Raw genomic sequence first — 24,719 nt, 5'->3', positions numbered from 1 at the left:
TTTAACGACAAAAAAAATCTTTTTGCAGAATTTGCTATCTTCAAATATTTTGGCTAATTTCACCAACAAGTTGAAGAAAACAAATTGCAAACAATAGGAGAAAACTTTAAACGCCTTGTTTCTTATGTTCAGTTAAAAACGCAATTGAATGCTGAAATCCAAATTATGACGGGAAATATACAAGGAAATAACCATAACTTCTCTGGCACAGAATTTTATTTTTACATAAAATTGGGATTTAGTTAATAAGTAGTTTTGTTAAGGCCAAAAAAAAAAATACGTACTTCGGTATTTTTTTAATTTTAAAATCTGGGTGGAAACTAATTGTTACATTTACAAACTGAATGGGTCTCATGAAAAATTGTGTTTACCAAGAGAATACACTACTCAGCCATGAAGGATGAAATAATGCCATCTGCAGCAGCATGGACGGACCTGGCGGCGGTCACACTCAGTAACGTAAACCAGACAGAGGAAGACAGACGCCACACGACATCACGTACATGCGGAATCTTAAAAAATGACACAAATGAACTTACTCACAAAACAGAAGCAGACTCACAGACACAGAGTAGGACAGACATGGTTACCAAGGGGGAAGGGGTGGGAAGGGATGAGCCGGGAGTCCAAGATTTACAGACACACGCTGCTGTGTATAAACTAGATAAACAGCAAGGCCCTACTGTGCAGCTCAGGGGACTGTATTCAACCCCTTGTAGGGAGTACAGTGGAAAAGAGCATGAAAGCAAGTACAGGTCTGTTCACGTCTGGCCGAAGCACCGTGCCGTGCCCCAGAGGCTGGCACGACACCGCAAACTGGCTGCACCTCAACTGAAAAAAGAGAAAGAAAGATCTGGAATATTATGATTTTTCTTCTGTTAAGTAACAAAAACTGTTTCATCAAAAGATGACAATTGGGTTTGCAGGGGGGTTGACGAGGGGCCCCAATCCTGGGCACCAAGAAGTGGGCAGGACCTCGTGTGGCCAGGTCCTCAGGGGACAGAGGCCGTCGAGGCACCAAGGGGCGGCACATGGCGGGTCTGCACGCTGCAGCCAGCGCACTGTGGGGACGTTGAAGGGACGCTGAATTCTGAACAGCAGTTCCCACGCGGCTGAGACTCTGCTTGTCGTCTGCGAAGCCGCCACATCACAGTTTGAACAAAGTGCCCGCTTCCTTCATGTATGTACCGTGCACGTGTGTTTACATGCAGTGTGATGTGCACGTGCGGTCGGACGGTAATAGTTCTGCCTGATAAAACTGGAAAAGGGAAAAAGAAAAGTGCCCGCAAATATTTCACCATTGGGATTGAAATAAAAGAAACAATCACACCAACAAACAGGACTCACAAAACGTGTCTTTCTTTTTAGATGTGATTTCTCACCCCGGTTTCTATACGTGGTGAGATTTCATGATACAGAGGTTTCATCTGATTTTCCGGGGGGCCGTCGTGAGGGTGGAGAGGTGGGGCATCACCTTTTAGTCCTGGGGACGTGGCCAGGCCAGCACCCTGATCCTCAAACTGCCCCCTCACACCACCGCCCTGTGTCTGGGGCCGCCACAGCCGTGCACCACCCTTGCCCGTGGGAGGACGGCCGGGGCCCCAGGAGTCGGACCCCGAGTCTCCTCCACTTGCCTTATAATCGAGTCCACGGATGATCTCTCGTGTAGGAAACGAGGCAGCGCAGGACCGGTTTAGAGCCCGAGTCCGCCCTTTCTCCCCCGGCCCCCCAACACCCCTGGGCCCTGTGGTGCCCCCCAGCCTCCTGACTGCCGCCTCCATCCGAGCAGGTGGGGGGTTCTGGGGACCTGAGAGCTCCATTTATGCCCGCAACGAGGGCCAGGCCTGCCTGGGTACACACTCCCCCTGCGACAACATCACACAGCAGAGAAAACAGCTCGTGTGCCCTCATTTTTAATGATATAATGAAATCTCATTTTTAATTACCTGAACAAAAGGGTTTCAAGTCCATCAGGTTGCCTCTCAGAGGCTGCAGAGGTATTAACGGGCTCCAGAACCAATTACCAGTGTTTCCTCTTTACTTATTGCAAATGTGACCTTTTGTTAGAATTTGATTGCAGGTTTCCTGCTGCGAGTGGGACCCGTCGGGCGTCTGAGGCCCGTCTCCCCTCGTGTCAGGACGACCGTTCATTTTAATTCCCAGTGATGGCTGGGGGACAAGTCAGTGTCTGGGACCCGGCGCTGTCACGCCAGGCACGGGCGGAGGAACCCCTGCCACCTGCCTGGAGGAGGGAGAGCCGTGCTCTGCGTGCGGCGTGGGACTCGAGGCTGCGCTGCGTGCTGGGGCTGGGGCGGCGGTGGGCAACGGGGGGGAGACAGGAGCCCGAGGAGGACGGCCAGGCGGGGGGCAGCAGGCAGCGGCCCAAGAGGCTCACACGCCTGGGCTCCCAGCCAGCGCAGGAGCGCGGCCCTGGGACCCGGGGCCCGCGTGGACAGGCGGCCCCACAACACGGAGGTGCTTACGTGTCCCCCTCCTGCCCGCAGTCATCTCCTCAACTTGCTAAGGCTCCAGGCACCTGCTCGAGGGTCCCTGGGCCCCCCGGCTACTCCCCGCCTGCCTCCCTTTCTCCCGTGGGCCGTGTCAGGCGGGCTCAGGAGGGCCCGGCTTGGCCTTGGCTCCTTAGGGAGACGCATGGAAACTGAAGGCGGGAGCGGCGGCAGGGCTCAGCCAGGAAAGCCTCCTGACCCCACGGGGACCCGCGTGTGGCAAGTCCACCACCACCTGGTCCAGGGCAAGTTGGGCCCGGCCGCCAGGCGAGGCGGGGAAGGGCCTGCAGGAGACCGGTGCTCTCAGCCCGGCTGCAGGACGGGACCCACTTCCCTGAGCCACCTCGCAGCCCAGGTCCCAGGACATGCTCGGATGTCTGCCTCCGCCAGCCCCTCCCCACTGCCCCCGCCCCTGTCCCCCCACCCACCCACCAGAGGACAGTGGAGAGGGCTGTCGGAGGCTAAGACGTGCTGGGGGCCCCTGGGGCTCTGGCTCCAGAGAGGCGTGGGGAGCCGTGGGCTGGGGCTGCCAGGGTCGGGGTGCTGTCACCCCCCAAGGTGGAGGGACAGGCCAGAGCTGCCAGGCTGCCGCCCCTTCACGCGCCAGCCCCCCTCGGGTCTCCAGCTGCTGGTGTCTGGTGGTCAGAGGGGGCTCACCTGTATGCCGGGAGCGCAGGTGGGCCTGGACCCCTGAGGGCCCTTGAGCCCTGGGACCCCCCCACGCTAGGAGGGCCTGGACAGCGGCCCCGTCATCAGTCCTACGCGGGCAGCCCTGGGGCCTCTAGGCCCCCGAGGCCCTGGGCTCCCCCAGGCAGCGAGCCCCAGGGCCCCAGCATCCTCCTCACCTCCAAGGAGGCCTTCTGACCACAGCCGGAGGGACACGGCCCTGGTGAGTCTGGCCCGAGACGCCGGGCAGATCTGGGGGCCTTGGCTTCCTCCCCAGAGCCTCCCTCCCACGGAAACAGCACCAGGAGCTCGGCCCGTGGGGCGCTCCTCGGGGGCAGGCCGCGGGCCCTCGGCTCCCGTGAGCTGCCGGGCTGCCTCTCACAGGCGCCGGGGGGAGAACTCCCGCGGTGGCCCGGCCGCGAGTGGACTGCTTGCGGCAGGCGCGCGAGGCCTTCCAGCTCCAAACAGGGAGCCCCCTGTGCGCAGGCCCGGCGGGTGGCTGGCCCCTCCCCTGCTTGCCGAGCGCTGGGAGGCCGACGGTGCGGTGGGGTGGCTGTGTGTCCCCTGGTCAACACTGACTTGGAGAAAAGTGACCCTGAGGTGTGGCTGCCAGGCTGACACAGGAGGAGGGGCTGGCGGGGCCGAGAGGGTCCCCGAGCCCCTGGAGACCAAGCTGAGGGACCTGAGGTGCCAGCAGGACCCCTGTCACTCCCTCCCTACCGTCCCCTTAGCACCAGCCTCTCGGTGGAGGCAGAAAGCCACCTGGAAGGTGGGGCCTGGACACGCTGAGGGCTGTCTCAGCAGCTGGGGGCTAACGACCCCACAGACAGGGCGGCTCCAACCACAGACGTTCGTGTCTCCCGTCCTTAGGGCCGCAAGTCTGAGACGCAGGTGTCCGCAGGGCTTGCTCCGAGGCCCCTCTCCTGGGAGTGCAGACGGCCGCCTCCGCCCCGTGTCCTCACGAGCGCGGCCCTCTGTGCCCGTCTGCATCCACATCTCCCCTTCTTACAGGGACCCCAGGCCTGTGGGGTTAGGGCCCACCCCGAAGAGCTCATTTTAGCTTAATCTGGAGAGCTGGTCTCCAAACACAGTCCCTTCCTGAGCTTCTGGGAGTTGGGACACCAACATGTGACTTTGGGGGACACAGTTCAGCCACAACAGAGACCAAAGTGGAACCCAGATGAGACCAAAGTGGAACCCAGATGACACCAGCTGCCCCCGTCCGGCGCACCAGCTCCGTGAAGAGACCAGGGCCTCGCTCAGGCTGCACGGCCACCCCGGAGACGGGTGAAGGCCCCATCAGCCCACGTGATTAAGGGACACATGACCTTGAAGGAGAGGCCCTCTGTGGGCCTCAAACATACATGGGTCCTCACAACTGCCTCACCGCAGGCTTCTCGGTCATGTGGGGGAGTTTCACGCCCACCCGCACAGCCCCCGGTGTCACTGAGCCAAACTTGGGTCCACTCGCCTGCGCAGTAACACCCACCTACTGCCCCCAGGTGGTGGTGAGGGGAAGTGCAGCATTTATTGCAGGTGTCCAGCAAGAGGTCCAGGCAGCTCGTGCTCAAAGGGCCTGAACTCCCCACCGCTCTCAGGGGAGGGTTTAAAGACGGGGGCGGGAGGGGCTGTGGGGGGCGTGGTCAGCTCGTGGACGCTGTTCTGAGTGGTCGGTGGGGAGGTCACCGGGCGTCGGCATCATCCCCCTTCTGGTTCCAGCTGATCTGGGTCCACGTGTGGGGGGGCAGCTCGCAGTCAGCCTCTTCCCCCGGGTGGGGGCCTCGGTGTCTGCAGAACAGCTCAAAGGACGAGGCTCAGAGCATTGCCCACAGCCCCTGAGGAGGAGCTGAGAGTCCTTGACTTTGTTTAGCGGCTGAACTATGACTAGTTTGTCTTGCTTGACTGTTTTTTTCCTGTGTTTTCTCACTTCGCCGATTACATTTATTCTTTGGAACTTGGGGAGGTTTAGGAGGCTAAAGTTTTTCTACAGAGAAGAGGCAGGCAGAGGACATGGGGGTCTGTCCCAGGAAGGCCCTGCAGGGTCCAGCTCAGGTACACGAGCTGCAGGGAGGGAAATGTGCCCCAGCCCCCACCTGCCTTCACACACCCTGGACACAGCTGGAGACCCGTGACTCCTGCGTCCAGAATCCTGGGTCTACAGCTCCCAGCAGGAGGGGCGTCCTGATATCACAGCGGGACTGCCCCAAACACAGCTGCCTCTGTGTGGACTGGGCAGGACAGGCCGCCGGCGAGGGTGCCTCTCTTTCCCCATGGGTCTGGCTTTGATTCATGCAAATGGGCCCCAGGGGACACACCCGTCACCTCCTCAGAGCAGGGCCTGGCCTCCAGGCCCCACGCAGAGACCCCCAGAAACCCTCCTGCCGGCCAGCAGAGGGCAGGGACAGGGCCCGGCCAGGCCTCCAGCTGCCGCCTCCTGCGCAGCCATGATGGGGGGGCCGGGCCCTCCTGGGCCTTGGGCTCCACGGGCGTCATTAGGCAGAGATCGGGAGGTGCCACTCCTCGGTCCAGGGGACAGCAGGCCCGGCCCTCCTCCCTGCAGGTCTTCCTCAGGAAGGGTCCAGCCTGGGCCCTGCCTGGCACTCGGCCCTGGGCCTGTGGGTCTGAATGTGTCGTCGCTGTGACGGGCGGTGTCCACACCGACCCCGGGTCTGTGCTGTGTCCTACGGCCCGGTCTTGACCGTGGGCCCGTCTATGTGGTTTCTCCAGCGTCTGCGCTCCTGCGTCCACAGGGCGACTGGGAGGCTTGTGTGAAGACGGAATCAGAGTGGCAGGGGGTGGGGGTGTGGACTTGGTTCGTCCTGAACCGAAACTAGTGAGGCCAGTCTCGTCCTGTGCTGTCTGGTCCTTAGGGATTTAAGTCTTTGTAACCATCGCTTTTTGAAGATTGTGTTTCTCTTTTCATAGAAATCACTGATTTTGTGATTCAGATAATACTGTTTGGTGGAAGCACAGAGGCCTTCACCCTCCGAGCGCAGGTGCCTCGCAGTGAGGATCACCAGCACGGGGACCCCTCCGACGTCCTGCTGGAATCCCAGCTGCCCAGCGACGTGGGAGGCACAAGGTGACATCGCCCAGAGGGAGGCCTGCCCACGGAGTCGCAGCAGGCCAGGCTCAGGACGGCTCTGGGACCCGGACATTTCAGTCTGCTTCCTGACACGGCTCCTCTGAGGGGCCCCAGGCGGCTGGGCTGCTGCTCGGAGTTGAGCAGTGAGGACAGAGGAGGGGACCCCCGACAGCAGGTCCTCTCTGCCCGGCACTGACAGAGGATCCGCCCTTAGAAGGAAGCGACCGGGAGCATCAAGTGCCAGGACGGAGGGAGGTGTGGTCTGTCCCTGGCAGCCCGGTCAGGGTGGGCCTGGGGCCCGCAGCCAGGCTGCAGGGACAGTGGACCACGGGGCACACCTGCTCCATCAGAAGGGGGGCAGGCTGGGAGGCAAAGGCCTCCGAAGGTCTGCCGGCTACACCCTACCCGTCAGGGTGTTTTCCCAGGACCGCGAGGCCCCTTAGGAGGCATCTCAAGAGTAAGGCAGCTGGGAGGCCAAGGGAGGAGAGACAGAGACTGGGGGCCCCTGGGGAGGTCGGGGTCAGAGTGGCCTAGAAAGCGGGCAACTGGGGGGGTAGGCCCCAGAGAGTCTCACCTCTGGCCTTTTTCGAGAGCCACCTGCTTCTGCTGTGTTAGCGTTGCCGGCCCCACAGAGCTCCCCCGGGTCCATGCCTGCCGGCCTTGGCCCCACCAGGGAGCCTGTGGCTCGAGGGAGCAGCGGGCCCACCCACTGCCGGAGCGGCCAGAGGGGAGACGCAGCTCTGGAATCTTCAGCTGGACCCGGGAGTCAGTTTTATGCCAGGAAACCTTTCCCGTGTGGGCTCCACGTGAAGTCACCGAGGCAGCTTCCCCCATCCCTCAGCCGCTCTGCTCCTGTTGGCAGGTCCACACGAGCGCAAACCACTGACGCAGGGAAACGAACTTTCGGAGTCAGCCCCTCCCGGGTCGGGCCGCCCCCAGGGCGCGCGACGGCCATTCTGACCACAGAACAAGCTTCACTTATTAACAGAGGTGCCATCCGTCACCCTGAGTGCGCAGAGCGTGTGTGGAGGGAGGCGCCCGACAGGCCGCCCTGGACCTAAATCAGCGGGAGCGTCAGCGACACCGCTCATGAGGCGCCTCCCGCTGTCGGGGGAGAGGCTGAGCCTGATTGAAACAAACCCCACCACCGCAAATAGGCCATTAGCGCCGACATTGACGTCCACGCGGCCGGGGACCGAAGACGGGATGAGGCTCCCTGAGTTGGCACGGCGATGCTCCTGCAAAGTCCCTTGTTTCCAAGAAAGTACCCAGAGAAGTAAGAAGAGGGGCAGGTGTCGTTTGGGTGTCGTGGAGGACGAGGGGCCGTCTTCTGGGGGCACAGCTTCCCAGGGGCGAGACCCCTCCGCGGAAGGCGGCTGCAGGAAGCAGCCTCGTGGCTGCAAGCGAAGGTGGGGGGCCCGCTCTTCTTTGCGAGGCTGGCTCCGCAGTCAGCCCCGCTCGGCGCACGCTTCAGAAGGGGTCTGCGCACGGGGAGAGGGGGCTAGGCTCTGAACCCCCAGGCACTGGGCGGGGGAGGCGAGGGCTGCTCCCTCACCCTGCCCAGTGCTCCCACCCCCAGGCCAGGGTGCCACTGGGGAGCAGCTCTGCTCATTAAATGCCCTTGCCTTTGGGCCCAGGAGGCCGGGCTCTCCGTCGGCCCAGGAGGCCAGGCTCTCCTTCAGCCCAGCGGCCCGTCCGTCCTCAGACTCCTGCCCCTCCTCTGTCCTGCACCAGCCCCGGGATGGCCTGGCAGCGCTTTCCTACTGGGGTCAGGGAGGGACGAGCAAATAATTTCCCCAGTCCCCACTTCTTCCCAAGTTCCAGCTTCTCCCAGCCCGGCCCAGGCTGGTGGGTGGGGCTGGGCTGTGTCCCCAAGCCTGCTGGGGTGGCTGAAAGGCGCCCCATCAGCTTCTCAGCCCTCCCACCTCCGTGTCATCAATTCCTCACCTTGCGTTTCTCCCTCTGGAATACTTGGGGTGGGTTCAGTGTTTCACTGGACCCTGACTTTACCCCACCTTAGAGTAAAATATTTAAACCAAGCCCCCCTCCTGCCAATCAGCTGGCTAGCCTGCTGGTCCGGGGGGAGAACTTTAATCAGGAAGGGAGCAGAGACTGACACAGGCAGGAAACCCTCAGCATTAGGATCACAGGGCTGGGTACCCCCCCCAGTCCCCCTCAGTCTGCCGCAGAGACCACCCTACATTAAGCCACAGCCAACTGGGGTGCCCCAGACCCAGCCAGGGCCCGGGGGGCTGCCCTCAGAGCCCAGCCTGCTGCAGACAAACACTAATAAACAAATTCACTGCTCGTTGCTCCAAGCTGCTGAGTTCGGGCGTGTTTGTTATGCACCATTATGGTGGGAATCCATAACTGATACACCAGCTCCTTTGCTGGAGAAGACACTGGCTCAGCTCGCACCCCAGCAGGGAAGGAGAATTCTCAGCCTTAGGAAGGCACGTGGCAATGCACACAGGGTGCTGAAGGCCGGGGCTGGTGACACTGGCTTCCCAGCCCTGCGTGGAGGATTCTGAGCGTTTGCCCTTCCCCACACTTCAGCCAGTCTCCCTGCATTCACCTCTGCATCGGTCCTACAGCGAAACACTGTCCACAGTAAGTGTCGCGTGGACATCAGGCAGAGTAATGCAGACCCTCGGGCCAGACCCATCGGCCCAGTGCTGGCGGGAGACATCGGAGCCTCGATCGCGGTAACACTTGCATCAAACACACCCGTGCAGCGCTCACTGCTAACCTTGAGTGCAGCAGTGAGAACGGATGGAACCTAACAGACCGCCTTCGGTCGGAGACGTGGGCCCACGTGAGAACCACAGCACCCGCCCGCGCCCCTCGGATCTGTAAACGCGCCGCCCGGGGTGGCGTCCTCCTGTTTTCTGTCCCAAATGGGACCGTTATCAACGAGCTTCATGTGTCGATTTCTAAAGAGCTTCATGGAGCAAAAAGGCATTTCCTACAGACACAGTGAAACCTCACTATCGCCCTGAGTTCCGGGGACGGCACTGTCAGTCCTCTGGTGAGGAAAGCAGGTCGCGCCAAGTTGTCACCGCTCTGTTTCAGGAAAGGCCTGTCTCCTGTTCAGCGCACAGTGTGCGCTCGCTGCAGCCTGGCCCTCCGCTGACACAACACAGACCTCAGTCCACTTGGGTGATGGAGGGAGGGGGCTCTTCCCAGACGACCAAACAGAAACCCCTGAAGGGCACAGGCGGGTCCTCACGGCAGCAGTTGTCAAATCTTCCGCCCTTTAGCCCTACGTACTCCTGAGGCCCCCAAGGCGCTTTGGTTTCTCTGGGTTATGTCTACTGCTGGTCGCCCTGTTGGAAATTACAACCGATCACTTAAAAATCTTTACTAATTTATTCAGGAATAAAAACAAAACTATTACCTGTTAGCACAAATGGCATATTTTTACTAAAAATAATTTTGCAAGGTACACGGTGACAAGAGTGCGTTGCCTGACATTTTTGCAATCGCTCTGATGTCTGGCGAGAGCCGACTGCTGACCTCTCACGCGCGTCCGCAGTCGGTCCAGCGTCACGTGCTGTTTTAGGTGAAACACGCCAAGAAAACCAGGCCCCAGACAGACACGCAGCTGGGAGAGAGAGGTGTATTTTAATAGTAATTTCAGACCATGTGGACTATTCTTCTTTGATATTATGCTAAACCTTGACAAATTAGCATTTCCTAAAGCCTAGTCACAAAATAAAGCCGGAAACCATAGCAATAAACGTTATGCTGTGACATTAAAACCCATTGGTCAAGCTCGCGGTGCGAATGGGCCTCTTCCCCGTGCTCAGGGCTGTAACAACCTGCACTGACATTAGCAAATTAGTGGTTTGTGTAGCTAAACAGATCTTCCACGTGTCAGCTGATCTCATCAGAAAGGTCTGGCAGTGTCGGCAAGTACCAGGCACACCACGGCCGATACGGCTTTTCCAAAATCCTTGTGCGGGTTGGAAAGCTCAGACTTTTCATGGAAAACAAGCCCTGTTCACTGTTCTCCCTAAAGTGACAGACTTTCTTCATTTGGTTTCCAGGAAATGTTCAAATAACTGTAGCTTTTTCGTTGTTTTTTTCCCAGTGAAAATGGTGTTCCTGGAAAAGACCAGGAGGTCAGCTCGCAATTCAGTCACACGCCTCGAGCCGACCATGCCTTCACGCTCCCCATTCTGTCTCAGGGATTATTAGAAAGATGCAGTCACTGGTCAAGATTCAACACAGCTGACACCACACTCATCAGGGCCAACCCTAAGTGGAGCTGGCGCTCTGTCACTGTGAGTGCCGGGAGATGGAGAGTGCCAGGCCCTCCAGCAAAGCTTGCTTCCCTGCTAAGGTGTCGTGACGTTACCCACCGTGATTAACCCCCCATGACTTGACCCACCACTGACTTGCTCCATCGGTGCAGAGGTCAGCACAGTGAAGAAAGCAAGTAACACCTGTGCTGAGCGAGTAGTGTCCCACGAAGTCACATGCTCCTGGAGCCTGGGGCTGTGACCTTATTTGGAAATAGGATCCTTGCAGACATAGTCAAGAGGAGACCCAAAGCCAAGGACTCTTTATAAGGAGAGGGAGTTTGAGACACAGGGAGGGAGACACGTGTGAAGACGGAGGCAGAGGTCAGGGTGATGTGTCCATAAATCAAGGGACACCATGGATTCCCAGGAACCACCAGCGGGAAGCTGGAGACAGGCCCGGAACAGATTCTCCCTCTGAGCCTCCGGACTGAGAGAGAACAAATCTCTGTCGTTTTAAGCTGTCCAGTCTGTGGAATGTGTCGTAGAAATCACGGGAAACTGACGTAACATCTCAGTATTATGAAGATGTTCTGAGCGCGTGGACCTCTGAACACGTCTCTGGGACACCCACGGCTCTGCGGACCCCAGCCGGAGCAGCACCGCTCTAAGACGGTGCTCCCACCCTCCCCTGACCACCAGGCTGCTGCCCTCCGCGGAGACTCGCTCGCCTTCTGTTATCCACAGGGTGGTTCCTCTGGAGGATGAGGTCTGACCTGGGCCAGCTCTAAGTCCTTGTCACCTCACACGACGGGGCGGGGGGTTAACCTGGAGTCTGATGTGTTTCCGTCACGTTAATGACACACTGGGCGGCTTGAGGGAGAGTCTGGGGAAAGAGTCACACCGGCCAGCCCGTCTCAGATGAGGCACGGCGTGTGGTCACCCGGCGGCAGGTGCGGGGAGGGGCACTCCGGGGGCTGCCCACACAGTCACACCACAGGGGCCAGGGCTGCCCTGTGGCGCCGTCGGGGGGGTGATTTTGGTGAAGGGGTCTGGGAAGCAATTCCTCATTATTTTCTTGTATCACAAAATTACAAGTAAAACTTGCAAAATGCAAATATGTGTGAAGTGAAATGAGTCAGTTCCCTTTCCCCTCCAAGCCCAGCTGCCCCGAAGGATCCGTGTCAGCATCCTTGCCCTCCCCCAAGCTCCTGTGAACCTGAGACCGGGTCTCACGCACCCACCGCGGCGGCCAGGGTGCTGAGCAGCAGCCCCCAGCCCCGCGAGGAAGCGGGGGAGTAAATCCTCCTCATGACGAGGAGGACGGATGTCCCTGGGACCCAGCGCCAGTCTCCGCAGGCGGCCCAGTCCACAGCCCACTTCCTGGGAACTTACCCACCGTCCAGGGCTTTAAAAAGCCATCGCCTCCGGGGCACGGAGCAAACTCAGCCTCACGACAGGGGAACTTCGAAGTCTGCGTCGTTAAATTGACGCCCTGGCCACGATCCCACCCTGACTTCTGTGCAACAGCTCTCTCTCTCCCCCTGTCAACTACCAGTCTATCCACCTCCAAGGCGTTCAACCAGACCTGTCAGAAGGGGGACCCTGCTGCTCCATCCTGTGACAAGGGCAGGGGACCCAGGCGGGCCGACCTCTCTGCTCCTCGCCGGGCCGGGTGCGCAGACCCGCGTGTCTCTCAGTCTTCAAGGCCTTGGTTACAAAACAAACGTACCGCCCAGCTCGCCAGCAAGCATCCCCATGCGGAGCCCACCGTGGCCCTGGCCAGGGAACCCTGGCTCCGTTTTCTTGGTTTTTCCGTCCCCAGCGGCTGATTTCCGCAGGACGCCCAGACTGGGATTCAGACCTGCCGGGAGGGCGGGAGGCGGCTCTGCAGGCCCGTCCCTGGTCCCCTCGCAGAGCACATTCTGAGACAACGCCCCGTTCCCTCTGCAGAGTTTCCGTTGCTCGTGCCTCGGTCTGGGGTTTGGGTGAGATTTCTGATTTCTGGCCAGGGCAGGGCTCGTAGCCCCAGCAAGCTGTGTTTTCCTTTTTAGGAGTTTGGCTTGTGTTCTGACTGAGGCCTCTCAGCTCCCCCGAAGTCGGCGCTCCTCCTGGGGCCCCACCACACTCTCTGCAGGAGGGAACACGTCACGCTGTGTCCCCATCACCCTGAGTGACAAGTGGAAGCTCCAGGCGACCAGAGCAAGGGCCGCCTCCCCTCAGAATGCGGGGAATCGAAGGAGAAACCCCACGTTTGCTGAACAGCGCTCAGCTTCATCTTCATTTGTCCTCTCACGAGAGTGAAGAGGCGCCAGAGGAGGTGGGTTCCATCCTCCCCGCGAGGACTTCTGGGAGCAAAGCTGTTTTCTCAGGCGTTTTCTGGCAGCATTTGAAAATGAAGCCTCAGGACAGGACGCGGGCAGGCGGCGCCCACGGCGATGCGGCTCAAAGATGGGCCTGGTTGGAACTGTCATCTTCACTGCTGTGAATCCTCCTGCCCCTTGGAGCACTTTCCGTGGTGCGGGCACCGTGGTGCTCAGGGCACCGTGGAGGGCAGGACGTCATGGTGCGCAGGGCGCCGTGGCGGGCAGGACGCCGTGGAGGGTAGGATGTCATGGTGCGTAGGACACCGCCGGCCTCTGGGAGCCCCTGGGCTGGTGCAAGGGGTCCGGGACCCAGCGAGGAGTGACATCCACGCTGCCTGGGCCCCAGGGAGGCACGTTTCTCCCCACTTGTCACCGGCCCCCAGGCTCCTCCTGGGCCCTTTGAGGCTGCAGAGGAGCCCCCTTCTCCCAGTCTCATAGAGGAAGCTCTGGGGGGCCACAGATCCTCAGCCTGGCAGGCCACTTCTGGCCACATTTCCCAAAAGAACATCTCCAACCCCGGGGGCTGTCCCCCCACTGCTCACCCCCCGCACTAGGCACCATACTGAGAGCCGCGGGCCCCGCCACGTGGAGCTTTGTCCTCGGGGAAGGAGCTGAAGATAAAACAGCTCTGGAAATCGTGGTGATGGTCGCCCACCCACCTTTGTGGACGTGCTTAATGCCACAAGTGTACACTTAAAAATGGGTAAGATGGTAAATTTTGTGTTAATATTATACCATAATTAAACAAATAATGTAATATACCAAAGACCACTGAATTGTACATCTTAAGTGGATGGATTGTAATGTTTTGTGAATTCTCTCTCAATGAAGCTGTTAAAACACGCACAGGCACGTATGTGTGCACACACACACACAGTCTCGAGGGCGGCCTGGAAGAGAGGAGGAAGCCTCGTTCCTGCTTCTGGACAAGGGGCCACGTCCTCACTGGCACATGTTCTGCAGCCGGAGGCTGGGCTTCCTGGCCCCAAGCCTCCTCCCTGAGCTCTGCCCAGGGCGGGGGGCTCACACCCCCAGCCCCTAGACGTGGCCCTGGGGCCGCCCTCCCTGGTCCCAGCCCACACGGGGTCCTGGCACCCCCATCCCCCCACCTGGCCGTCGGGGACCCTGGCCCAGGGGGTCAAAGGAGGAACAGCCGCACAGGTGGAGGCGCTGGGAGGTGGGAGGACAGACAGGTGCAGACAGGTGGAGAGCAAAGGGCTTTAGGACCAGGGACGAGTTCTGCTTGTTTGGCTCATTTCTGGTTCCAACGGCGTCGTAAGCGGATGTGAAGTCATCTGTCAAAGGCGTTTTTCTTCTATCTTGAGTGGCTTATTTCGTTCTCTCCTGGTCTTAATGCCACACCAGATGGAATTCCAAGAGTGCACATCACTCGCTGAGCCACCTGGGGAAACACTGGCTCTCACCGCAGAGACTTGGCACCTGGGCGTGGGGCAGGAGGGAGTCTGGGGTCTGTGCGAGGTGAGAGCCCGCTGGTGTGATGAACAAACGTCCCTCAAGCTCGCGTCTTTGGAGAGACCTGGAGCCAGAACCAGAGGAAACCACCCACATGACCGCGGACGCCCAGGCGCCGCTGGGGCCTGCGAATCTTCCCACGTCCTCCGTGCTGCCTCCCTGAGCTCTGCTAACCGCTTGGGGCAGCCCCTCAGGCTCCAGCGCCCTCTGCCGGGGCTGCCCTTCAGCCCCTGGCCAGCGGCCAGCAAGGCCAGCCAGGGGGAGAAATTCCAAGAGAACCTTCTGGAAGATTTCGGGGGTGGGGGGCTGTCAGCTCTGGTTGCAAAGGCATTTATGGTGTTGGCCAAGGAAGGTGATGCCAAGCACAAAACCGCGGCTCGGGGACTGCTGAGGAGTGTGTGCGCGCAAATGCGTGTGTGCATGTGACTGCGCGTGACTGCGTGTGTGCGTGTGGCTCTGTGTGTGCAACAGAATGACAGAGAGAAAAATTGGAAATGAGCCCGTCAAGCTGGTGAGGACTATTCTAAATAAAATATTTACCACATTTACACTCTGGCCGCTCATGCGTGAGCACCACACACTCGGGCAAACGAGGCCGCCCAGGACTCAGTGGGCTGCGCGGTGCGGGGCTCGCCGGCGGAAGGAGCGTCGCTGAGACTGGTGGCCGGGGACACCTGTGCCCAGCGAGGCCGGGAGGAGCCCGGGTGGGGCCCCGCCAGCGGGGCGTCGGACACCTCGCTCTGCAGCCCCGGGCGCAGCAGTGATTCTTTCCGAGCTGCACTTCCCTCCCGTGTAAAATTTAGAGACTCAGCTGAGTGCTGTCCATGGTCAAGCAAGATCGTTAGAAAAGTCACACTTGCATGGGGACCTGAGAAACAGACAGATAATGAAAATGAGAAGGGACACATGGCTTTTTTTAAAGTCAGTGGCTATGATGGAAAGTGTTTGCTTCTTTTGTTTCTCGTGAAACTCAGTAAAATAAGAAGTTGCAAATTAGCGGCCGCCCAGATTGTCTGCTGAACCCCATGGCTAAGATGTGTGTTTTGTGTAAGTGGAATTCGCATTCGAGGTCGCAGAACAACACGTGTCTGCCGGAGCCTGAGGCAGCGCACCCCCACATAAAGGCCTTCCGTGAACCCCAAGGAAGCTCAGTCCCTTGGAAAAGGGGGTGGAGACACAGGCTCGGGCCAGGTGCTCCAGGGGCAGGACAGGTCGGGGGGACTCCTGAGGCCAGGCCGCAGTGGGTCAGGATGGAGAGGGAGTGGGAATCCGGCAGATGGACAGTGGTGTGTGTTTGCCGCTGGGGAACCGGCGAGGACACACCAGCACCCTCGGGATCAGTGCCCACACCAGGGCAAAATAACACAGATACGTGTAGGTCGCTCCTGTAAAGGTTTCGGTACCAGGTAAACAGCAAGGCTGTCATGACGGGGCTCACTGAACAACGGGCACAGGAGGGTCAGTGCGACCAGGATGCTGGGCTGAAAGAACCCCATTTAAATCAAAACGCATCACCCCAAGCCGAGGGCTGCACCTGCCCGGGACACTTCCCAGAAGGGCTCCAGCGTTACTCAGTCCAGCAAGTAAGATGCACGCACTTCCGGGACGCTTGGCTTGCTTCCACCTCCTGGCCTTCGGAAATGGCTCTCAGAACTGGCAGCTTAAACTCTCACTCCTCTTCAGGTGGACCCCAAGACAGGCGGACAGCAGAAAGTCACAAATCCTGCAGGAAGGCGCTCCACATTCCGGAGGGAAAGTCTCGTCCCACCTCCCTGTTGCCCACATCAGGCATCCTCCTCTGTGTGTCTCCAGGACCGTGCGCGGTACCTGGGGTGAGTCTGGGTGAGCGGTGACACTGGGGAGGGCTCTGGAGGTCATGGGGGTGAGCCTGAGCCTGAGCCCCTCGGGGAGGGTGGGAGACGCAGGTAAGCCCACTTCCCGCAGACCACCCCCACCCCGGCCTCAGCTGGCAGGAAGCACTTAGACCAGGGTGGACACCCCTACCCCGAGGGCGACTTGGTCTCAGCAAGAACCTGTGCGTGGATACAGGATCAGATTGATTGGTGGTGGGAAAAAATGAAAAAATCCTCTGATCCAGAGAAAGAAGATCTTGCTTTTTGCCAATCAGCTTGGAAAAGATTGAAACGTGTCGGCCAGGCGGAGGCAAAAGCTGAATCTCGCGCACCGAGAGGCCTGTCAGTTTCCAGAACAGCCCTGGGGACCCTGGCGACGCCCACGACGTCCTCACAGCACATGCGCCTCCGTCAGCACCATGACCCCCGTCTGTTCTAAAGGAGCGACTACGGGTCCAGCAGGACGAGCAGGTACCGGGTTTGTCCCAATGCTGCGAACCACCGCAAAGGCGCACGGCCCGTAGGAGCAGGCGCCTGCGGGGAGGAGGCAGCCCCCGCAGGGCCACACGCTCCCGGAGGAAGAGGGATGACACCCGAAGGCGTGGGGCCAGCAGACGCCAGAGCGGCTCCTTTAAAGCACCGAGGAGCAGGCCTGCTGCCCAGACTTCGGCACCAGTGGGGGCATCTCACAGAAACCAGGGCAGATAAAACCTGGGACACTCACCACCCTGAGAAACACTACAGGACATTCTTTACGATGAAGGGAGATGGCCCCTGACGGAAGCGCAGACGTTCCGGAAGAAGTGACCTGCTCTGAAAGGGGGAGACAAGGCCTGACCACGGAGACGATGAACGCAACAGCCTGTGCGTTTGTAACAAGTGGAAGAGACGTGTGGGCAACAAGGAGGCGGGAGTGGCCAGACTCAGTCAGCTGCTGTCTGTCCTTGCAGCCTTCGAGGGCTGGCGAAGGACTAATCTAATGCTGTAAAAATTAGGCGAGCCTCATGGAACTCCCAGGGGAGCCGTTAAAAAGACCCCCCAGTATAGAGCCAAATGGCTGACAGAGGAGAAGGGGGGATTTTTCAAACCCTTGCTTACACCTAACAGGCAGCAAGACTGCGCGGCGATCAGACCGGTCAGCAGACAGGCCATGACGGCCAGGCCCAGGCCGGTCAGAAAGCGGCGCCTCTGCCTGGGACCCAGACGGGCCGGGCCGTGTGGGTGACGGACTCCAAGCAGCCCCGCGGGACTCAGGACGGGGCAGCGGGCCCCAGGCAGCGAGCAGGCGGTGCTGTGGGTGAGGGTGGGGTGCGGGGGGAGCCCCAGGCACCACGCAGCCGGGAGGGCTTGCCCTGGTCCACACACAGGACCCTTTACAAACTCGCAGGGGCTGGTCTGGCAGCCCCACCGGCTCAAGACCTGCATGGTTAGAGTCGGGGCTGGACGCCCAGGGCCAGCCCCCCGCCCCTCCCTCGGCAGACCCTCTCACAGTCTCCCCCAAACAGCCCAGGCCCCAGTCACCCCAGGCTCCAGAGCCGGTTCTCAGCCCCTCGAGTCCAGCATCGGTGGGCAGGTGAGCAAGCTAGCCAGGAGACAGTACAGTCAGAAAACGAAGAAAAGTGACCGCCGCCTGTATGACAAGAGATGCAGGGGAAGTGAACCGGCCACTTCTGAGGTGGGGAGCATGCAAGTCTTTAAAGTGGCTTTGGGGGGACAGGTAGCCCTGAGGCCCCCCCATGGACAGTCCTGGGGCCTGAAGGACAGACGGGCTCCCTGGCCCACGAGAGCCCGAGTCCCCAGTGGGGGCTAGCTGTTTCCCGTCCCTCCAGGCTTCAAAGACCAACGCAGACAATTGGAGGCTACGAAATACTTCACTCGCCTGGGACCCAAGCTGCGTCCCTCAATCCACGCTGGGCCCCTCAATCCACGCTGGGCTGACCTACCCTCAGGGCTGACCCCTGTCGCCACAGGGTGTCCAAGCAGCCAGGGAGGCGCACAAGGTGAGGAGGGGCCCCAGGTTGAGGTGGGGGGTGCTAAGTTCAGGTGGGGGAGCCGGAGAGCAACGAGCAAGCAGGCCGCCAGGTGGGTGGCCCCCCGTCGGGTCAGAGACGGAGAGGAGCCTGTCCGTCCTGGGCTGGGGGCTGGGGGCTGGGAGGAGGGCACACGGGCTCACTGGAGCAGGCGTTGCACACCCACATCTGCCAGGCTCTGCCTGAGTCGCGGGTGCAGCTGAGGCACCGAGATGCTCCCGAGGAGCTGACGAACCCAGGGCTGTTCTGGGCATCGGGCTCCCCTGCCCTGGCCCCCCACCACCGTGTCTGCGTCTGAAAGTCCAGGGCTCATCAGGTCTCAGCTCCACGCACTCAGGGTGGCCCCGCAGGACCCAGTCACCCTCTGACCACCTCGCTGGCCGCAGGCTGCACCGCACGGCAGGGGCCCCCCACGTCTGCAGGCCCTGACGGCACGGCGGGTCCAGGCCTCTGCCGACTTAGTTCCATGTGACCAGTTGCTCAGGCCACGCCATGTCCACAGAGACCCGCCCGAGACCCCGTCCGTCCGTTTTCCTCGCACGGCCGTTTCCTTGGTCGGCTGAGTGCTGGGCTCCCGACCTGTGCTGGTCCTCACTCGTCGCAACAATTTCTCTGTATTTGTATAAACAGTAAAAGCAAACGAAACGCGAGACGCAGCTTTCCAGCTTCCCCTCAGCAGAGGGACTGTTTCCTCGAGCTGGCTCTCACCCCAGGATCTGATCTCTTCAGGAGCCAAATGAAGGGGCTCCAGCCCAAGCTGGGTGACACGCCCAGATCCCTGCTTTTGTGCCCCCTGGGGCAGTTGCCAAGGGGGTGGCCACAGGGCACCAGGGCTCCAGCGCAGAGACAGGCACGTCTCGGGCCGCTGCGTGCTGCTGGTCCCGGGGCCACACCCTGGGACCCAGGTGCCCACCTGGAGAGGAGACTGGCCTGGCAGGGAGCCGTGTCCGAGAGCACGGCCGCTCCAGTGAGCTCCCAGCACCCGGCCAGCCTGCACTGGGCCTCAGAGCTCCAGCCCAACCCCACCACGCACCACCGACATACCTACCAAGTCAGGGGACACGGAGCATCACAGCGAAGTTAAACGCCAGTCACGTGTCTCCTCGACTGCTCCTCGATTCTCCAGACAAGCGCTGCGGAGCCGGGCGGGGCCCCCGTGGCCTCGCCTGCGGTGGGGACATCCCGAGCACAGCTGATTCCCAGGCCTTTTGTTGGCAGCAAGGTTCCTCTGTGTTTGAATCGATCATCACCTGGAGAGGGTGGCCGGACTCCCGGCTCTGTCATGTCAACTTTCTAGTTGAGGTGACCCCCCCTGTTCCACTGGGCAGTCTGACCTCCCTGGCTCCCACACCTGGGCCCAGCCTGGTCCCTGCCACCTGTGGGCGAGCGAGCGAGCGAAGGCTCTGGAGCCCGGGTCCCCTGTCCACACCCGCTGGGGGCACTGGCTCCGAGCTTCCAGACGACTTACTGCCAAGGCCACTCTACCGGGAGGGCCTCCCATAATCTCACATTGCAGGCGAGGGGGCGGGCGCCCACGAGAGGCCCCTGCCCCAGCTGGTCCCTAGCAAGCCGGGATTTGAGTTCCGCGTGGACCAACCCCAGGAGCCAGGCTCTGCCCAGCATCTCATCGAGGGTCCAGCGGGGGTCCTGCTGACTTCCCGGCCTGGTGGGACCCGGTGGATTTCCAGGCCCTCGGGCAGGGCCACCCGTGCTGTGTGTTCCTGGAAAGGGAAGTTCACTGTCGGAGGCTGGCAGGCTCTACACACGCGAACCAGTTGGGAGGCAGGGCTGCGGGATGACAGGGTGGGGTCGCGCCCCCCCATGGTCCCCCTGCTGACGCTGTGCGAGGCTGAAAACAGGCTGTCTCCACTGGAGCCTCTAAATTATGAAAATGCCAGAAATCCCCCAAGAGAAAGGTCAAATAAAAAAGCATAATTATTACAAAACAGGAGAAGAAATTGTACGTGCGTGAAATGGTCCTGGAACTTTGAGTCTGATGGGTGAGAATCCTCAGAATTGGATCGGCCTGCTCTCTGTCTCTTTCTCTGCTTCCTGAGGTCCGCACTGTGACAGGAGGGCCCCAGAGCAGATCACCGACGTGGAGATTAAGTTGTTATCAAGAGTTCCTAAGGCTCCTGATTCATATTTTATAAGACTGTGCATTTGGAGAGCGATCAGCTGAAATTTAATTGGGTTAGACGTTATCATTTTAAATTTTAAATAACTGCACAAGAATGAAATTTAAAATCTCCCCACGTCTAATAAATTAGTACTGTAATACTGATCCCAGCCTCCGAGGAAGCCAGCGCGGTTTGGAACAAGGAAAGAGCGTCTCCCAGACGGGAGGGTCCAGCCGCTAGTCATGCAGGGACGCAGGGACCCGGGCCCCCGCCCACAGCCCCCCTCCAAGCAAGACGCCCCGATGGTTGGGAGCCTCGGCGGCTCCGTTTTACGAGAAGCGCGCAGAGAACACGCTGAGCAGCCAGCGAGGCAGGAGCCCAGCCAGCAGGAGGTCCGGCCCGCCGTGGGGGTCCTGGCTGGCAAGGTCGCTTCTAGGCCCGGCCAATCATCCCCCTGGGAAGGAGGTGCCTCCTGGCTGAGACACCAGGCAGGAGGTGGTGTCCACCTGGAAGCCCAGCCCTGCTACGGCCGCAGAGCCCGTGGGCCTCATGACAGGAGCTGCAGCCCAGCAGCCCTCCCTCCACAGTCGCCTCCCAGTGCCCACCCGCGGGACTGGACGTGCCACTGGGCTGGCCAGAGGAAGCCTCCCGGGGTCAGCACGTCCTGCCAGACGGCTCCGGCGGGTCGCTGGAGCTGAAGGACACGCTGGGGAGGGGACCAGGGGACCCAGCACCGGCCCTAGGGTCAAGGCCAGGACCAGCCTCCTGCGGGGCCTCCGCGGCTTTGTCTGCAGAATGGAGCTGAGACTCCTCAGGATGTGGGCCCGTGCATCCGTGCCTCTTCCCCGCAGGTCTGAGAGGCTGCATCATTCCCGAAGGGTCTCAGCCTTTCTGCTGTGGACCTGCCGGGTGTCAGCAGCTTAAAGGGCTGCTGGGCTCTGTGGTCACGGCCCAGGGGCCGACCCTCCGGGACCGGCGGCCACGATTATGCACCACTGCCCCCTGGTGGATAGGCCGGGGCTGGCAGGGCCCACACCCAGACCCCGTCCAGCGGCCTGTCCTCAGGCTGGGCCGACGGTGTCCATACCCAGTGGGTCTAGAGCAGGCAAGGTCCCCCAGGTGAGCAGGTGGGTCCCTGAGCATCTCACTTTAAGCGAAGTGTTTCCTCAGATCAGGTCGCAGCAGAAAGTCGACCGCCGTAGCCAGAGGCCGCCCGGTTCCGAGCTGTCCCGTCCGGCCGGGGCGGCTGCAGAGCAGGTAACCGATGTGAGCGCCGCGCGCCCTCCGCCCGGGAGAGACGGACTTGGCTGTGGCTTTGGGGCCTTTCTTCATCCTCTCTAGAAGCCCCTAAACTGCAGACGGTTTGCCTTTTTTTTAAGTTTATTACAGGAGAATTAATACTTGTTCCAGATGAAACCTCAAGGGTTTCAGGACAAAGCGGAGGGTTCAAGGCCACAGACTTTCAGGGACTGGAAGGTAAGCGCGGATCCAGGCGAAAACCTGAAATCCAGCAGGCCCCCACGTACCCAGCCGAGTCTGAGGAAGTGGTGTTCGTTTCCGTTGTCCTCACTCCTGAGCCGCAGAGCCAGCAGACACAGAGGGGGGCGCTTTGTCGGGGGGATGGGGAGGCGGGGGCCCAGGGGGCAGCTCTGGGGCAGATGCTCTGGGGCAGGTGCACCCCCCCGCCCTGCCGCTCCAGGTCTGCCTGGGAGAGGAACCCCCAGTGCAGTGACCAGCCCCCTCGGCCACCCCGGCCCCTGCAGCACCGCCCACCTCCTGACATGGAGATGTCTCCTCGGAGGGGACAGGCCTTCCGTCCCCGTCACTCCAACAGCCCTCCTCACGAGGCGCCCTTCCTCTCTCTCCTGCCCCCGTCTCTGTGTCTGTCCTGGAAACACGTTTGGTGGCCTTTGTCCATCTCTCCTGGACTCGAGGGTGCCCCTGGCACCCCCACGGTGGGGCCGGTCCTGCAGCTCCACACAGGTGAGCAGGTGGTGGATCCCCCGGGGACGGGTCTGACCTCAAAGCCTGCGCCCTCCATCCCCTAAGGAGAAATGAGAGGCAGTGTGGCCCCCAAGAGGTCGGGGTGCACCGTCCCCCAAGGACAGGCTCCCGGCCAAGGCTGGCAGTCCCTGTCTTCATGTCCCGTGGGCACGGGGGCCCCAGCTCCCTCAGAGCCCCTGGCAGACACAGCCGCCCCGGGGTGCTGACCTTTGCCCCCCAGTCTGTCCTGCTCCCCGCATGCTGCTGTGTCCACCCTGAAGACAACATCTGCCCTGAAACAACGTGTCTGGGGGCTGGAGTCCAGTGAGCCTGTTTCACCTACGTCGCAGCCCGTCCACGAGGCTCCAGATCTCAGGAGGGGGCAGCCACGCACGCTCCACCCTCCATTCACAGGGCCTCAAAGTCCTCACGTCTGAAAGCCTCTCACGCCCACGTCTGGACACGAGGTGGAGAAGGATGAGTGTAGTTCTGGCAGGTAATTCTCTCTGCAGTGGCAGCGCCTACCTCTGCACCTCTGCCCAGCAGACGGCACTGACACATCGGAGAAAATTTAAAGTAGGTGGGTAGAGAGTCATTTTGCTAAAAGAACTCAGCCTAAAAAATGACACTTGGACACGATCGATCAGGCCTTCACGTTCCATACTCTGTGTGGGTTTAAGTGGCAGTGGCCACCTCGTCCGAGGGCCGCCATTTGTACAGACGGCCCCATGTTTCCCAGCTGCTCCCTGCAGAGCAGGGTCCCGTGAGCTCCTCACCCTAAAGTGCCATCTCACCTGGCGTCCAGCTCGGTGTCTCCCTTCCGTCAGGTTGGATGTTGGGGTGAGAGCCTGGTGAGATGTGGTGCTGGGGTCACATGAAGCCCAGCAGTGCAGACACCGGTTCACGGGCGAGACTCCTTTAGGGACCGGGAGGGAGTGCCGCTCCCAGTGGGAAGGAATCCCCACTCCAGAGTGGAGGGGGCCTGATGGAACCGGCTCACCGAGGCCCTGGCTGGCCCGTGAGGGAAGGTGGCACAGCCAGCGCCCAGCGTTGGTCTCTGAGCTGGGGAGACGAGCCTCTGCCAGGCCTGGTGGGAGGGAGGGGCCCCCGAGAGGCCCTCGCACAGCTTGGTCCCTCCCCCATGGCAGGTTCTGGGCCCGCGGTGCCAGCACTGGGCAGGGTATACACACACGGTGTTGAGACCCCCACACAGCCGACAGCCACCTGCCCGAGGCCATGCTGGTGCTGATCCCCCCGGCCTATCCTTTAGCCAATGCTTTGTCCCGGGTCATCCAGTTCCACCTCTTCCAGGCCTGACCCACAGCCAGGTCAATGTCATTTCCAAAGGTCCAGGAGTGGCCAGTCCTAACTCCGCGTGCCCCTCCTTTCCAGGTGAACTGTGTGGCCTGCTGCTCCTGGGAAGGCGGGTTGGGCATCCGTTCCCGGTCCTTCTGCTCAGTGCAGCTGTCCCGGGCGTCTCCTCAGACCCGCCTTCCACAGTCCAGGAAAAGCCATCTCCTCCCCAGTTCCCAGTCACTCCGCAGACGGGCCGCCGTGCCCTTGGGAAGGACCATGTATTGATCGCATCACGCAGGTGGGGGTCCCTCCACACCCAGCCTCGCCCTCTGTCCAGGCTCCATAGACCTGGAGATGGAGACAGAGTCAGTTTTGGTTTTGTTTTTGCCGTGCAAGTCAGGTAACTTCTGAGCTTCTGTCCATCTTTCTTGTCCTCGTGTGAAGAATTGTCCCACAGCTCTGACCACAGCCTCGGAGAGCAGCGGGTGGATACTGGTCACTCGGAACCACACCCTGGGTCCTGAAGGTCTCCACTGTCCTGGAGTCCTGTCACCTGCTGGCACGGGGCCCGGTGGCAGGACAGCACCTCCCGATGTCAGTCCTGGTGCATGGAGGGCAGTTCTCAGCGAGGGGTGCTGTGGCCCCTCGAGTGGTGGATGGAGTCCCGCAAGACCCCTTCCTCAGCATCCCCGCCTCATTCCTGTGGACACCGTCACGTCCACCTGTCTGCACAGCTGCCGTCCCTCCCGCGGCCGGAGCCAGATCCTGGGTGCCCGGTGCGGCCTCCCACCTGCCCTCCGAGCCACCCCGCCTGTGCAGCAGGGGTCAGGAGGGCCCTGACACCTGGAGGAGGAGGGTGTGTCTAAGGGGCTCCCAGGGGCAGGTAGTGTATTTTTCCTCTGGGCTGTGCTGAGAATTGACCGTAGTTTCAGCCTGGAGGCCACGGGGCTGGGGGGCCTGTTTCCAGGAAGCCAAGGGCACTTACAAGACCAGACCTCAGTGAGGCCCCTGAACCTGCTGATAAATCGCTGCTTCCACAGCAGGCGAGCGCCCTGGGGTCTGCATGGGGTCCCGTCTCCATGGACTCGCTGCATAA

General features: G+C 60.7%; 1 long non-coding RNA gene across 3 annotated transcripts in view; it reads right to left on the bottom strand.

The window, feature by feature from the left end:
* LOC116660356 overlaps positions 1 to 24,719 on the bottom strand; it is a 31,741-nt gene that overhangs the window by 6,597 nt on the left and 425 nt on the right. The window contains exons 1-2 of one of the 3 annotated variants that reach the window (XR_004315795.1): positions 19,822 to 24,716; positions 19,273 to 19,474 (exon numbers count right to left, since the gene is read on the bottom strand). This is a non-coding gene — a long non-coding RNA (uncharacterized LOC116660356). Of the gene's footprint in view, positions 1 to 19,272; positions 24,717 to 24,719 lie in introns of those variants that run through there. The other 2 variants (XR_004315793.1, XR_004315792.1) reach the window with 2 other exon arrangements.

The sequence above is a fragment of the Camelus ferus genome, chromosome 3 (genome assembly GCF_009834535.1).
Source record: "Camelus ferus isolate YT-003-E chromosome 3, BCGSAC_Cfer_1.0, whole genome shotgun sequence".
In the NCBI taxonomy this organism is placed as follows: domain Eukaryota; kingdom Metazoa; phylum Chordata; class Mammalia; order Artiodactyla; family Camelidae; genus Camelus; species Camelus ferus.
This window is presented reverse-complemented; position numbering and strand designations above follow the sequence as displayed.